A 17971-nucleotide genomic window follows, 5' to 3' on the forward strand; every position below is an offset into this window, starting at 1 on the left:
AATGTCCACTCATACCAACACAACTCCACGCCTAGTAAAAATCAAGTGCAGGGAATGTATAGAAACTCACGCCACAGTGTGAAGGTGGATTTCACTGTAATAATTCCGGAAATCATAATGGTAATAAAAATCATCAGATCCCGCGAAGGAAGTACAATCCACCTGCATTTTTCATGAATGTGGAAGACAGTAACACATATTGGACAACAGAACAAACGCAACAACACTTTGACATGAGGTTTGTATATAATAGTAATTTTGTTCCTCAGTGTTCTCATAATGTTAGATTGGACGAACTTCCTAATGATGAAGGCCAATCAAAACCATGCAAACAGGAAAACTAATTTCAGCATCTGAAAGCTCCCTAAAGGATGCTGTGAGACAGAATGGGGGTGAACAATTCGGCAAAGAGCCTAACCATGATGTACTTGTACTGAAATACCATGATGGAATTGACAGGAATTGATATAAGAGGAGAATTATTACAAGAGAAAGAGATCACTGAATGTGATGAACCAATGCATCTTTAAGGCCTTGACAAGTTACTTGGCACTCAACTGTCCCTGCAAACACTCAACCAATCATCAATCGTTTAGAATGTGACTACTTTCCTAGATTCAGAAGACCTGAATCAATTCACTCAGACAATGGGTCTAACTTTGTTTGCTCATCATCACATTATGCAAATCCTTATCTCAAAATTCAGGCTGCAGTCGAACCAGACCAAACGAGTCTTCAAGGAGTTTAATCGTTTCATTCGTACTGATGTACCAAATCAGCAGACTTGCTGGGTTGACTTGGTGTCACCTTTCGAGGAAATTGTGAATAATATACCTCACATGTCTACTGGTTTCACTCTAAGTGAGTTGATGTCTTCTGACCAAGAGAAAAATGAATGCGTCAATTCAATTCCTAAGTGTAACAAGTGCTAGTTTAGACGCCAGAATAAGACAAGCTCTAACAACATTGATCATCCAAGGCAATTTATGCAAGAAGGTGTATGACAAACATATTAATAATAAGCATATAATATTTATGAGAGAAAAATTAATATAAAGTGAAGGATGTGCCTAACAAGCCGGCTTCTGTGATATGAAATGGTAAAGAAATTAATGTAAAACTTAGTATGTAAGAAATTTTTTTATGTTCAAGGAGCAATGATTGAAAAACGAAATTTATTTTCATCAAGGACAATGGTTGCTTGAAAATTAATGGTTCATGATGCCACTAAAAAGGAAAATAAGTAACTAGTTTCTAAGTCAGCGATGTCTAGATTAAGTTATAATGTACATAGAAATCTGGAACAAGTTCACCTCTGCATTAAAATAACCTAATGCTTATGAAGCATGTAAGTTACTTGTAAGTATCAACATTACAATGAAAGTACTATCCTTCAGCTAGATAAACAGAGTAGTCACAAGTGGGGCACTTTTGTGGTTCTTCTGTGGGAGGTTCTGGGTTTGAGAGGATAAGGAAGTGGCTCTGGTTATTGGCTTCTGTACCAGGTCGGGAGGGTAGTTGCGGGATGCGAAAGCTGTTGTCAGGTTGTTGGTGTAATGCTTCAGGGATTCCGGACTGGAGCAGATTCGTTTGCCACGAAGACCTAGGCTGTAGGGAAGGGACCGTTTGATGTGGAATGGGTGGCAGCTGTCGTAATGGAGGTACTGTTGCTTGTTGGTGGGTTTGATGAGGGTAACAATTTTATTTCTTCATCAGACAATTGTTAGCCTCATTTTCATAATCTGCCACCACAAAACCACTCCTTGTAATATATTACACGCAGGTTTTCGAAATTTTCCCGCATTTCTCCGTCCTTTAATGTGTTTTGGCGGCAACACAACCACCTAACCTTTATGCACATCGTTGTGTACCAACCCAAGTCCAACATAGTCCAGCTGTAACCAACACCTTCTCACCTTTTTTCACACCAGATCTCCAGTTACTTTACAGTTCACCTTTATCTCTCTCCATATATTTTTATTTTCATTTTCATTTCAGCCTCATTTTACACTTTCCACCTTCTAATACCATGTCACCCTCACAACACCCCCACAACGACCCCATTAACTTTTATTTACATTCCCTCCGCAAACATGCCTTCGCCCTAGTCAGATTACGCTCCCATATTCTATTTTCTCAGGCTTGTCTGACATTTGGCATTACCCCCAAAGGCCTCACACTTAAAGTTCCCATCTCTGGCTGCAACACTTCTTTCCATCAGTCCCTATACCAGTTCCAAAATGAACAATCCATTGCCCTCACTCACCTAATCCTTCACCTACACATCAACTCAGCCAATGAACACACCCGTCAACTCCTATCCTTAATAAAAGTCCTTAATCTTTCCTCTCCCACATCCACACCGGCTGTTCAAAGCATCCTCCTACAGGCCAACCGTAAATTAGACAGCATGCCACCCTCCACCTCAAAAAACTATCCAATCTCCTGGTTTCCCACCTCCGGAAAGGCAACTCACTCACCCTTCATAACCTTTCCAGCAAACCTCAACCTCCTCTCATTGCACACAAACCCAGTCTCTCCCATCTACTCAATCTCCCACTTCCAGCTTCACTCCCTCCAAAACCTCAAAACTCCAATCAACACAATCTGGAACCACAACACCCTAATTCAGTAGTTAACCTCTCTCCCAATAGGAAACCTTTGTCCTATCCAAAGGCCTCACCTTCGTCCCCACTCCCAGATTCAACCAAACAGCCCTCGTCAAAGATTTACTGTCCTACACTCGTACTCTCTGCTGGAAATATCACTTTGCCACGAAGAAAAATGATCCTAATCCTACTCCTAATGATCCAACTCCCCAAGACACCGTCCAAATTGAACCCTGCCTGGAACAGTTCCGTCCTCCGTCGCAGCGGGACCCACCTCCTCTTCCTCAAAATCACCCTCTCTGAACCTTCCAGGAATTTCTGACTTCCAGCCTTGCATCTCAATCCTTCTTAAAAAACCTTAAGCCTACTGCCAACATCACCACTGCTGAAGCCCAGGCTATCCGTGATCTGAAGGCTGACCGATCCATCGTCATTCTTCCGGCGGACAAGGGTTCCACGACCATGGTACTTGATCGTCGGGAGTATGTGGTTGAGGGACTGCGTCAGCTTTCAGACAACACCACATACAAAGTTTGCCAAGGTAACCAATTTCCCGATGTCCTGGCAGAGCTTCAAGGAATCCTAAGAACCTTAGGCCCCCTGCAAAACCTTTCACCTGGCTCCATCAACCTCCTGACCCCACCGACACCCCGCAACCCTACCTTCTACCTTCTTCCTAAAATCCACAAACCCAATCATCCCGGCCGCCCCATTGTAGCTGGTTACCAAGCCCCCAATGAACGTATCTCTGCCTACGTAGATCAACACCTTCAACCCATTACATGCAGTCTCCCATCCTTCATCAAAGACACCAACCACTTTCTCAAACGCCTGGAATCCTTACCCAATCTGTTACCCCCGGAAATCATCCTTGTAACCATTGATGCCACTTCCTTATACACAAATATTCCGCACGTCCAGGGCCTCGCTGCAATGGAGCATTTCCTTTCACGCCGATCACCTGCCACCCTACCTAAAACCTCTTTCCTCATCACCTTAGCCATCTTCATCCTGACCCACAACTTCTTCACTTTTGAAGGCCAGACATACCAACAATTAAAGGGAACAGCCATGGGTACCAGGATGGCCCCCTCGTAACCCAAACTATTCATGGGTCGCTTAGAGGAAGCCTTTTTGGTTACCCAGGTCTGCCAACCCAAAATTTTGTACAGATTTGTTGATGACATCTTCATGATCTGGACTCACTGTGAAGAAGAACTCCAGAATTTCCTCTCCAACCTCAACTCCTTTGGTTCCATTAGATTCACCTGGTCATACTCCAAATTCCATGCCACTTTCCTTGACGTTGACCTCCACCTGTCCAATGGCCAGCTTCACACGTCCATCCACATCAAACCCACCAACAAGCAACAGTACCTCCATTATACCAGCTGCCACCCATTCCACATCAAACGGTCCCTTCCCTACAACCTAGGTCTTTGTGGCAAACGAATCTGCTCCAGTCCGGAATCCCTGAACCATTACACCCACAACCTGACAACAGCTTTCGCATCTCGCAACTACCCTCCCGACCTGGTACAGAAGCAAATAACCAGAGCCGCTTCCTCATCCCAACGAACCCAGAATCTCCCACAGAAGAACCACAAAAGTGCCCCACTTGTGACAGGATACTTTCCGGGACTGGACCAGACTCTGAATGTGGCTCTCCAGCAGGGATACGACTTCCTCAAATCCTGCCCTGAAATGAGATCCATCCTTCATGAAATCCTCCCCACTCCACCAAGAGTGTCTTTCCGCCGTCCACCTAACCTTCGTAACCTGTTAGTTCATCCCTATGAAATCCCCAAACCACCTTCCCTACCCTCTGGCTCCTATCCTTGTAACCGCCCCCGGTGTAAAACCTGTCCCATGCACCCTCCCACCACCACCTACTGCAGTCCTGTAACCCGGAAGGTGTACACGATCAAAGGCAGAGCCATGTGTGAAAGCACCCACGAGATTTACCAACTGACCTGCCTACACTGTGATGCATTCTATGTGGGAATGACCAGCAACAAACTGTCCATTCGCATCAATGGACACAGGCAGACAGTGTTTGTTGGTAATGAGGATCACCCTGTGGCTAAACATGCCTTGGTGCACGGCCAGCACATCTTGGCACAGTGTTACACCGTCCGGGTTATCTGGATAATTCCCACCAGCACCAACCTATCCAAACTCCGGAGATGGGAACTTGCTCTTCAATATATCCTCTCTTCCCGTTACCCACCAGGCCTCAATCTCCGCTAATTTCAAGTTGCCGCCCCTCATACCTCACCTGTCATTCAACATCATCTTTGCCTCTTCACTTCCGCCTCGCATGACATCTCTGCCCAAACTTTTTGTCTTTAAATATGTCTGCTTGTGTCTGTATATGTGTGGATGGATATGTGTGTATGTGCGAGTGTATACCTGTCCTTTTTTCCCCCTAAGGTAAGTCCTTCCGCTCCCGGGATTGGAATGACTCCTTACCCTCTCCCTTAAAACCCACATCCTTTCGTCTTTCCCTCTCCTTCCCTCTTTTCTGATGAGGCAACAGTTTGTTGTGAAAGCTTGAATTTTGTGTGTGTGTTTGTGTGTCTATTGACCTGCCGAGAGAGAGAGAGAGAGAGAGAGAGAGAGAGAGAGAGAGAGAGATGATGTGACTTACCAAATGAAAGTGCTGGCAGGTCGACAGACACACAAACAAACAAACACAAACATACACACAAAATTCAAGCTTTCGCAACAAACTGTTGCCTCATCAGGAAAGAGGGAAGGAGAGGGAAAGACGAAAGGATGTGGGTTTTAAGGGAGAGGGTAAGGAGTCATTCCAATCCCAGGAGCAGAAAGACTTACCTTAGGGGGAAAAAAGGACGGGTATACACTCGCGCACACACACACATATCCATCCACACATATACAGACACAAGCAGACATATTTAAAGACAAAGAGTTATATATATATTTTAGATATATTTTTCCCACGTGGAAGAGAGAGAGAGAGAGAGAGAGAGAGAGAGAGAGAGAGAGAGAGAGACTGTGTTAAGTGAAGGCTTAAAATGCTGTGGAAGTGTTAAACATGCAGATATGCCGATGAACAGTGATACTCCGGTTGTGTAACCAAAGGCAGTGATGTGATTAAGTGCAGTGCATTGAAAACCACATGTAAGTGTTAGCTGCTTTGCAAAGTATGAGCGCTAGCCGACCTTAAAATCTTCAAAATCGCTTGGAAAATGTGAAGGCAGGGATGGAAAATTGAGTTTCTGTCCCTGGTAATCATCAACCCTCCGCAGCAGCTCAGCAAAGCACAAAATACCGCAACACAATGGACGGAACATGTTCACTGAACCATGTTTGAGAAAGCTGAAATACTGCATGGCGGCTAGTGAGCACCTAGAGTTGCGATTCAGCACTAACAATCAGCCTGTGCCAACGCCCATCGACGCAAAAAACGCGTTAAATTTAAAGTGGTTTACCAGCGCAGCGCAGCACTCCCACTGTAGTTCAATGAAATGGACTTTCCTTGAAAGCCACTCCCAAAATAAAAGACTTACATCAGTCCACAACATTTAAAAAAAAAAAAATGTAATAACGTGAATGAAATGCGAACAGCCAAACCTCACATGAATAGTGATAAAGTCAGATTCCTATGAATCCCAAGTTCTAAAATTAGATTTAAGCTTAGTTCTTAGTCTAGTAGGTATATTTTTTTGTTACATGTAATGTGTGTACCTAATGTGTGAGCGAGACTCGCCCAACAGAGCTAATGAAATGTTTTATTCTCGGAGAACACAAAGTAGTGATGCAACTTCTCAAGGGGTAAGCTTCATCTGGAGAAGAATCAATTTTAACTTACCTGTCAAATACACAAATAATGAAAGTGTAAAAATCATGACAACTAGTGAGCAATGCGAGATGGACACATGTGGGAAATTCCATGTGTGAGAATTATATGTGTATAGAAAGATGAATGCCTATGTGTTTTCTTTCAGGAGCAAACATCCTATGAGCTCTGGACAATAACTTGAGGCCACAAAGATGGTCCTTATGAACTTTGTAAAAGGAATATATTGAGCATAATGTATAATCTCCATTGTAAACTTTGTAGATTTACTGTCTTAGTTTTTAAATTTTTTCTGTATATCTTTACCTTCAGAATTGTCTTTTGTCTCAGAATGAGAGATCACCATATTTGTGTAATCCTAACTGTCAAATGACAGAAATGCTACATTTTATCCATGTAAATCTGTAAGGTACTCAATCCTATAATGTTAACGGTGACATGTGAATCTTGGTAATCTCCTTGATTTCCAAGATTCCCATGGAAGGCAATGTAACATTATGTGATTGCTTTACCATTTTAAATCATTCACTAATCCAGCAGTCGCTCAGCAACAGCTGTATTTAGCAAATAATGTCCTGTGACATGACGTATTTATTGTGGAAGCGCCATCAGAGATACAGTGAGCTATTGACTTTCAAAGCTGCTGCGCGAAAGGTGGGCAAAAGAAGAACATTTTTTCACATTCTTTTGATGTATGAGATATTCTCGATGAACAGTTACTCATTCTTCTGTCTCTTGTAATTTGTGTCGGATACGCATGTCTTGCCACCGTATTATTATTGTTAAAAAATATTATTTTAGTGTAATGTGAAAGTGCCATATGGCATAGCACTAGATTCATGTGAGAAGCTGTATTGTGCGATGTGTATCTGGAAATGTTAAAAGATGTACGTTCGTTATATATCGACTGCCATATATTCAAAATTAAATGGAACTGCTGTATGGACTAATAATTTAGTATAGAACCTATGTCCCACTACTTCATGACCATACATATTTAATTTTATTTTATGTTTCTGCAAATTTTGATGGTTCACAGTCACAAATTGTTTCGTTGAAATCGGACGGAAGTTGCATATGGGGAAATAGTTTCTCCGCACCATATTTTACTGGTAAATGCATGATAAACTTCGATCCCTTAGGAAATTCATGTTGAGCTATCCAAAAACAATTATATTTTCAATAATCATTTAGCCCTGACCAGTAAGGGTATTCAAAACCAATACAATAACTAGTTATGTCTATTGGCCTAAAATACAACATATATCATTATTTCTCTGCAAATATATTTCCACTGCCAATTGTAGCTGTATGTTAACGCACAAAAGTAAATATATTCTTATAAAGGACCATATACCATTGTCAATGTGGAGGATCCAAATGTGGTTTTTCAATTACAGACAAACGCAAACTGATTAAAAAAGAGTTTTCTGAAGTACGGGAAATAAGAGGAGAGATGGCACAGAAATACTCAACAATGGATTGGAGTAGTTACACAAAGTTCTGTCCACTAGAATGACTGAATTTTAACTAGCGATAATTACAGGAATACAATCGGGAGGCTGGTTTTTCTTTCTATTGCAGATGATATGGAGATAGGTCCTGTTGGTGACTGAACGCCATTCCAGGATTTACAAATGCAACAGTTCCAGCCTGGACTGGAGATTTATGACAATAACCATAGCATGGTCAGTTCATACAGTACAACCTGCTGGATTGTTAGCTGTTTTCACTCAAGAGAACTATACGAAAATCTTGTGCAAACACAACTACCTAGTTGAGTCAGGTCAACGTAAGCACAGACAAGCACAGAAATGTTCAGCAGACTATAAAATGTCATGTAGGGAAGATTTTGGAAGCAAAAGAATGAACTGGGAAGCTGGTTAGGCACTAGCAAACAAGAGTAAAATGAGGTATACTGAACTGTATTGGTGAGACTGGCAAGATACTGTTTGGTACACTAGACAAAGATGATGCTTCCTTCTTTGAGGCAAAACCAGATGTGCTGTGACTGTCTAAAGAGCAAGTCACTATAGTAAGAGCATCGCTAATGGTGGCCAATCAAATGATAAAAGCCACGACCAAGAATGAGCAGTTTATTGCCGAAGGGATTAGAAAACTGAACACTCATGTGGAGGAATATGAAAACATTATGAGTAAGAAGTTGCAATATACCATGATTCTAATAACTATAACACAGCAACTAGTGCAACTCACAGTCGTGTTCACTGAATTAGAATGTGAATGTGACTGGTTGATTTCTTCCATGGTGAATGCACAGAAGGATCTATTGGAACCACACTTGATCAGTCTCATACAGTTTTTTAAGTATCTTGAGCTCACTAAGGAGCATTTGAAAGGTAAGAAATTCCCTATTGCACTCATAGTGGACCAACGGTATGAGTTACTTCGTATAATAGATTTAGACATATTTTTAGCAGGTACTATGTTAAGTTGTGTGTTAAACATACCCTTAGTCAATAGTAACATATATACACCCTATACAAGGTTTGAACCTACCAGCTAAATTTGGTAAGTCAAAGCAGTTATTCACTTATACAGCACCAGAAAATGAATTCCTGATCACAGATGAAGTGAAGTGTCAGTATGCGCAATGTCCACTGATAAACTTCTGGGTAAAACAGTCACCCTGAGACATGAAGTACATAACCATAATTTAGTAGTGATGTCCATGTATGATCACAAATGACACAAACCTTGCATGCTGCAGCCTGTATGACACAATCACAAATATTGTAATATTAAATACATAGTGTTGAACGAAAGTATCTGGACGCAAATATGTTGCTCCAAAGGATGAAGGGTTGACTAAACTGTGTAATGATCTACCTCCCACTGACCTCACTATGTGAAATAAGAGAAGGCTGAAAATTTTTAAGAAAATGTAAGGGATACCATACACAGATTATGTTTCAGTCTGACCATATAGTAAGCATCAATACAACTAAAATAGATATAGTTCCTAAGCTAAAAATAGATATAGATTGTTGGCTAATGTAACAAGAGAAACAGGAAATGTTCCAGATCCTCATAATCTTACCATTAGAGCACATAGCTAAACTTTTACATGACCCCATAGCCACAACACATAAAACACAAGAACTACAACATGAAATATATCTACTCATGAAGCAGTAGCAGGAGAACACACACATAAAGAAGGTTTTACATGTGCAGGCTCTTTGGGCCATTCACTCCTTCTTCTGGCAGAAGAGTTGAAGGGAAAGAAGGAGAAAAGTCTGCCCTTCTCATTCCATCCAGTAAGCCTCCCCTGAACCATGATTCTGGGTGACTTTTCCAAACTCTACCCCTCTTCCTAAACCTCTCCAGTCCTTTTCCTTCACCCCTCTTTTGTCCCCTTCAAACCCTCCTGCCGGGAGAAGAAGCCACTGGCTCCAAAAGCTTACATATGTAAAATCTTCATTATATGTGAGTTCTCCTGTTGCTGCTGGGTGAGTAGATTTTTGATCCATCCAATTACATTATAATATCAAACAGTGTGCTCACTCCCTCTACCTGACCACAGAATCACTCTACCTCACTCACCCTATGACAATGGAGAAAGGGTAAAAGGTGCTATACATGCAATTGAACAGAAATAAAATTACAGATGGGCTAAACGAAAGGCACAGGGAAATGAGACAGACTGACCATTAACAAAAAGCATGGGGGAATCAGTCACTCTGTTAACACGTTAAAAATGTCTACCTAAAGTTTTCAGAAAAAATATTGGACAAATCATAAAACTTTAATACTCTCACCACACTCATTTGAAAATCACCTAAAATAGAGGACAGAGTTGCAGACAAGTCTGCCACTATCCTCTGCTTGGAAAATAAAAGACAATTTAATAAAATGTGGTGCACAATGATCTGTACGCCACAAGCATCACACATTGGAGGATCCTCTAGCTAGAACATGAAGCCAAGCATCCTAGGGCTGTAGCCTATGCAGTGACGAGTATGTATGACATTGTCCCATCGACACAAATGGAAGGAGATATGCCACGTCCATGTAGTGGGCTTTACTAGGGTTATTGTCTGTCACTTCCAGGCACTCAACCTCCCATTGACTCAAGATTCTGTATCTCAACAGTGGGGGCGATGGAACGCCGAGATAACCGAGCATGATGACATGTCCCCTTGGCTGCTACATCTGCCCTTTCATTCCCTGAAATATTAATGTGCCCTGGCACCAATCAGAAGAAAACTTCCTTCCCCAACTGTTGTAGTTGGAGGAAAGTGTCCTGGTTATTATGGACTACTTTCTCTGCTGGGTACAAGTCCTGCAGAGAGTGAAGGGCACTCAGAGAATCTGAACACACAAGGAATTTAGCACTTGAAGAATTTCTCATCTGCTCCAGGCACAAGATCACACGTAATTCTGCCTCAAGGAAAGTAAAGTCTCGAGGCAGTCGAACCTCGAGGACACGATCTGCAAAAACAACAGGGCAGCCAACGGAGTCCCCTTGTTTTGAGCTATCCATAAAGATAGCTACATAGTTATGATGCTCATTTAAAATGTCAGAAACTACCATATTAAAAACAGAAGCAGGAATACAATCTCTCCTGTACACCAACAAACCTAAAATTCCATTGGTCTTCTGCAGTAACCATGGTGGCAGCCAGTTAAAGCCCTTGATTTAGGATTGTACATGCTACACACCAAATGACTTCAGCACACAGATCACAAATGACATTGTTGCTCATGGATGATTGGAGAAAAAGCATTGCAGAGGCAGATGAGTAATAGTACAGTATGCAGGTGAAGTCGGAGCTGTGAGGAACTTACATAACTGATGCACGATGAAGAGCTACCGACAGATGGTGAGTGGTGGTTCTATTCATAAGAATAGAAATCTACTTAACTTAAGCTAGTTGTTGAGTGGTACAAGCTCTCTGTAATAGTCCATGTTAGCATCACTGCTGGTGAAGTACAAGTCCACTACGTACACTATTCTGGTCACTAGGTACTGACTGACTCTGAGCTAGGGGCAGAGCTAACTGCTACTGCGATTCCCACTGGGCAGTGACTGGTGACAGATGGGAACTCACTCGGCATAACAGACAGCAACAGACTGGCCCTCCAGTCTGCAGCAGCGAACTAAATATTGGGAGTTGGCGGCGCAATTCCTGCGAGACTGGCCTCTATCGATCTTCTCGTAACCTCTCTGTCACCTGGTGTACTGGCGCCAGCTTACACCACCACATTCCTCCCCACTGAAATGCTGCACTGTTGTCATGTAGAGAGACTCTGAAGGACAACAGGGAGTGAGGCAGGACGCCGGACGTAGAGTGGACCGGGAGCTGTGACTGTGGAGGACAGCGTACTCTCGACTGCACCTCACCATCTGGCTTGTGAGACGACAGGAACATCCTCCAGAAAACTGCTGCAAGGGACACAGCCAGGCCAGAGGGCACGTACTGGGGCAATGAAGGTGATGGCGGCGGAGACGGTCACGACCGGTCGACGACCCTCGGGTCGCCGAGCCGGGATGGTGGGGGCGAGAGCGTATCGTCCGTCCATTCCTTCTGGGGTGCCCTGATGGCACCTGCGGGTGGCTGTGAAGGCCACTCAGCCCTGTAAAGCCATGAATCTGTGGGAGGAAAAGCAGCAGAATCATGGGGAAAATGACATCCACGAATTTGGTCCTGGTGGTGTTGCAAACCGTTGGGACCTGCAATCAAATAAATATAAGAGTCAATGCGTTCCTGGACCGCACCTCTTGCCCAGCATGCCCAACATCCACAGTTGCCTTAAACCCTGAAAAGAATGAGATTGCACGGTGCAAAGCGATACTTGCAGACCACTGGCAGCGCCAGATGCAACAGTGGATGTAGCAAGTGTAGCATCATCTGATGGCGGCGACCGTGCAGAAGTTCCACTGGTGACGGTCTGTCTCGTGGATGGGAGTGACAGGAGGTGAGAGAGAGCTGCAGCATGTGTTTCCCACGTGTGGGTGAAGTGAAGCTAGGCCATCTGTCGCTTGAAACTGTGCATGAAGTGTTCTGCTTCTCTGTTGGACTGCGTGTGAAATGGAGTCCTTGTTAGATGACAAATGCCATTGCATTCACAAAACTATTCACAGTCACGTGAAGTGAACTGTGGTCTGTTGCCTAACACAGGTACCTCTGGCAAACCTTTGATGCAAAATACTGAGAGCAATGCTTGAATAGTGCTACGTGATGTGGTAGAAGACACAGGACCACAAATGGAAACTTACTAAAAAAGTCTAGCTCTATGAGCCAACATGTGTTTCAAAATGGTCCTGCTAAGTCTATGTGCACTCATTTCCATGGCAATTGAGTCTCAGGCCAAGCTGAGAATGTCTGTGGTAGAGTGGATTGGTTTTCCACACACTCATGATAATGTGACATCATCTGTTCAGTGAAGGCGTCCGTGCCCTGACAAGTACAGTGCCGTACTGTTTAGTGCGAACAATTCCCCAATGTCCTTGGTGGAGCAGTCTCAGTGCATCCTTTTGTAACATTATGGAAATAAGCACACATGATTGTGCATTGTCATTTTAAACTAGATTGTCATTTTGAACTAGAATCACACCCTGTTGAACTGAAAGGCTATGCCGACATGCAAAATATTGGTGCATAACTGGGTTCTGTATACTGTTCAATGAATGAGGCAAGATGTGCAAATATAATGCAACAAAATCTTGAGGTCTGGGTCTACTTCCATGGCCTGTACAATTTTTCTATAGTGGAAGGGAAAAGATTCCAGCAACTCTGAGTCCTGCACATCAATTTGATGACAACATGCGGCAGATGCATCAAAATCAGAGTCTAGGCCAATTGGAAGGCAGGACAGGGTGTCTGCATTGTCATGCTTTGCCGTAGGTCTGTACACCATTTCATACAGATAGTGCAAAAGCAACAAAGCCCAACATTGCAAGTTTTGAGCAGTGCATGTAGGAACCAGCTTTCACAGATGAAACATAGACTGCAAAGGCCGGTAACCTGTCACTAAATACAACTTGCAACCATACAAATAGTGATGGAATTTTGTCACACCATATACAATACTGAGAGCTTCTTTTTCAATTTGTTGATAATTGCACTGAGTTTGAGTTAACAACTTTGAGACAAAAGCAATAGGTCTGTCTTGTGCACCAATTCTGTGCGAAAGCACAGAACCAATTATGTAGGAAGAAGTGTCAACTTGCAAAACTACTGTCTTGGCAGGTCAAAATGCACTAAACATCTGTCACTAAGCAAAGCATTTTTGAGTTTCTGAAATGTGTCTTGACAGTCTTTAGTCCACACAAAGTGATGCAATGGAGCCGTAATCTGAGTGGCACCATTGTTCTGTGAACAGAAAATCATGACTGTTATAAACTTGTACATATACTACGTTCTAATTTAGACGAAGAAGAAATTACCAGAAACAAAAACCAGAGAAAATGTACACAGCCACAATACAAGAAGGAATAGGTGCCTCTATATTCCTTACCACAGGTTGTCAAAGTCACTCAACAGCTACGAAATCATGGGGTACAAATTATTTAATAAACTTCCTCAATCTGTTCAAGAATTACCTGAACAATTATTCAAACAAACAATTCATGACTGGCTAGTCCTCCACCCATTCTATGACATAAGAGAATTTATCAACTGTAATATAATACTATAATGTTAACAAGAAACCTGTTGTTTCTTTCAAACTATTAATTGTATTTTAGTATGTATATGACGTTGTCTATTGCTGTAATGGCCGAATGACAATAAAATTATTATTATTATTATTATTATTATTATGAACCAAATATCGTGCGTCTACTTGCCTAATAATGGCTGCAGTTTAAATACGTTGTGAGGAACAGGCAGTCATTGATTGCAAGGATTGGAAGGGGTGTGCACACTGACTGTTTATCACATGACCTAAGTACTGCACTTCAATTGGAAAATGTCACACTTTTTGAGATGGCACTTGAGTCCTGCTTCTGACAACACTCAAAAAAGAGTATGCACATTGGAAATTTGTTCCCCTGGTGTGTGACCTGAGATGAAAATATGGCACTTTCCAGTCAGCTGTTCCAAGTAATGATGAAAAATGATGGGTACAGAAGCACTGCCAAAGGGCAAACACAAATACTTGAACAGTCCTAAATGTGTATTTACAACAAACACTTTCTGCGATCCTTCGTCCAATAGAATTTGCAAATAAGCATCATGAAAATCAATCTTAGAAAAGTAATATCTTGCATAAAGCTTGTTCATGAGTTCTTCAGGGCAAGGTAATGGATAAGTGTCAACTATTGGCTGTGGGTTGACTGTAGACTTGAAGTCAACACAAATGTGGATGTGTCCAGAAGGCTTAGGCAACAAAACTAGTGGACTTGCCCACTGACTAGCTTGAATGGGAGCAACTACCCAATCATCTTGCAAATTCTTTCAATTCACTGGCTACTTTGTCTCTTAAATCAATTAGCACAGGGTGGGCCCAAAAAAACTTAGGTTTGCATTGTCTTTCAATGTGACATTTGCTACAGAGTTTTTTGCTTTTCCCAATCCTTCAGAAAATAGTTTAGGAAATTCTTTAAGCAAGCTGGTGAACCGTCTTTTTGTGCAAATTTAGATATGGAAAGCACATTGTCTTTGATGATAAGGCTAAACAAATCAAAGGCATCTATACCGGAATGTTCTCATTGTCTCTTGATTTCAACACAGTAAAATTCACTGTCCTAGTGTGAGATTTATAAGTGGCAGACAAACTACACTATCCAAGTACTGGAATTTCCTGTTCTTTGTAAGCAGCAATGTACGTGCCAGATTATAAAGACATGGTGAGGCTAACTGTTCATACACTGCAGGCTTAAGCAAAGTTACTGAAGCACCTGTGTCGAACTAAAAGATCACACGATGGCCAGCAATTTGTAATGAGACAAATAGCTTGTTAGAACATCATTGAACCTTAATCTTTAATCTTACTTTTGTCAGAGCCTGTTGTAGGTTTGGAAAACGAAGCGTTCACTGCATGTACACGACCATTAACTCTAAAAGTTGGTGCAACTACACTTAAATTTACACTTCCTAGTCATGCCTGTTAATTCTGTGTACCACTGATGGGATGTCTGTTCCAGCTTTTTCTGCAAGTGAAAAACTTGATCTCTGGCTGCAGCTACTTAAACTTGCTGGTCATAGTACTCAGTTAATGCAGTGATTACTTCATCATAACTGAATTTGTTGGGAGATGCAGCTGGGAATAGTTTTTGTATTAACGTGAACACTGGGGACCCCGCAGTTGAAAGGAAGTATTGTAGCTTCACAGTACCTCGAACACAATGAAATGCACAATGAGCTTGGAACTGAGTCAGGTATTCAAGCCATTCCTCTTCTGTGTCATTAAATTTCCAGAACATTGGTGTGCTGGTTGGCAACACTTCTTGGGCTTGTCGGTCAGTTGGCTGTTGTTGTGAGGCTGATGCTGCTTGAGCAGCCAAACATTGTTGTACAGTCATCAGCAAAGCAGCAATTTGTTGGTTCGGTAACTGAAAATCTTGTGTTAGATCCATCACATTAGCCGTCTGTGGCTGAGGCGTGGAGGGACGCGAGGGGGGGGGGCAGGTGGGGGGAGGCAGAGTAGCCATTGTTTACATAAATGTTATAGCAAAAAGGTAAGCAAACCCCTAAAAAGAGAAATTTGATTAGCTCTGCAGTGCCTGTCCTGGAATACAGGCAAGTACACCACAAGAAAACAGCAATGAGCACCCCTGCAAGCTAAAACACAAGAGAAGCAAGCAAAATCTTCTTCTGAATTACACTCATCACCATCTTTTATGTCATCTAATTGCCCCTATAGAGCTGTAACACAGAAAGCTAGGAGGGGATGTTTGGTAGTCAGTATCCACTTTCTATAATACAAACTGCACACATATATTATTCATAAGAACAGAAATCTACTTAACTTAAGCTAGTTGTTGAGTGGTACAAGCTCTTCTGTAATAGTCCACATTACCCTCTCTGCTGGTGAAGTGTAAGTCTGCTATGTACACTATTCTGGTCCCTATGTGCTGCCTGTCTCTGAGCTAGGAGTGGAGCTAATTGCTACTGTGACTCCCACTAGGCTGCGACTGAAGACAGGCTGGAACTCACTTGGCATAACAGTGTGATAGACTGGCCCTCCAGTCTGCATCGGCAATCTAAATACTGGCGGCTGAGAGGGTATCGGTGGCGCAATTCCTGTGAATCTGTCGCTGGCCTCTGTCGATCTTCTCACAACCACTTTGCTGCCAGATGTGCTGGCGCCAGCTTACGCCAGCTCAAAAATAATGCGTACTTAAGTGTTATGTGACATGTAATCATCCAAACTGTAATTCTATACCATGTCAATGATTCCACCAATGGGAGTTTTGTGTTATGTGAAAAGGTGAGCTATATCCAAAATAATATATACTAATATATTATGTGATGTGTAATAAGGAAACATGTAGCACTATTATATACTGACGATTCCATTAATGCGAGTTTTGTATTACGTGTAACTGCAACATATGCCAAAAATAATGTGTGCTCATGTATTATATAGAGTACGACCAAGAAAATTGTAAACACGTACTCCTATCAGTGATTCCATTAAAACAGGTTTTGTATTAGGTGATAATGTAACGTATATCCAGAACAATGTGTGTGATATATCACTATACTTGTACTAACGATTCTATTTCTGAGAGTTGGTATTATATGAAGAGATTTTATTATGCAGGAACCACCGTCCAGGTAACACGGTGGACCTGTTTCGACAAACGAAAATACATATGTTTTGAACATAAAGCTACGTACAAGTCCACTGGTATGTCAGATAGGCAACAAAAATTTTATAACCTCAGAGGTCTGAGCTTACAAAATTTTCCCCACAGGAATGTCAAAATATTCTTATCAGTTCATTAATACAGCTTAGAGAGTAATTTTGAGCTGGAGGCAGTAGGCCACTTGAAGAGGAGTGCAGTGCCAGCAGTGACCAGATGACACCATCTCCATAACTCTTGCCTAATTTCTTGAGTAATCCTGCCGAGTTCAGTGCTCTGCACCACTCAAACCTTGCTTTTAGGTTGCAGCAGGGGAATCAGCTGGCATCCTACTACAAGTTAACCTTAGCAAATTCATCAAATGAGGTAAGGTCCCTTGTTACACATCGATGTCTTCTCCTTAATCCATCTCAGAACACGACAACGCTGTCGCACAGCACAGCATCATCAACAAACGGCCACAGACTGCCGATTACCCTATCTGCCGTATCATTTACGTACATAAAAAATAACAGCAGTCCTATCACACTCCCCTAGGGCACTTCTCACGGTACCCTCGCCTCCGATAAACACTAGTTGTCGAGGGCAACGTATCGGATTCTGTTACTTAAGAAGTCTTCGAGACACTCACATATCTGGGAATGTATTCTGTGTGCTTGCACCTCCATTAACAGTCAGCAGTGTGGCACCACGTCAAATACCTTATGGAAATCTAGGAATACAGAATCTGCCTGTTGCCCTTCATCAACGGTTTGT

At 42.2% G+C, this 17971-nt stretch overlaps 1 protein-coding gene across 1 annotated transcript in view; it reads right to left on the reverse strand.

Annotated features, from left to right (window-relative positions):
* LOC126237515 (F-box/WD repeat-containing protein 10-like) overlaps positions 1–17971 on the reverse strand; it is a 679603-nt gene that overhangs the window by 491140 nt on the left and 170492 nt on the right. The window lies entirely within an intron of this gene.

The sequence above is a fragment of the Schistocerca nitens genome, chromosome 2, assembly GCF_023898315.1.
Source record: "Schistocerca nitens isolate TAMUIC-IGC-003100 chromosome 2, iqSchNite1.1, whole genome shotgun sequence".
In the NCBI taxonomy this organism is placed as follows: Eukaryota; Metazoa; Arthropoda; class Insecta; order Orthoptera; family Acrididae; genus Schistocerca; species Schistocerca nitens.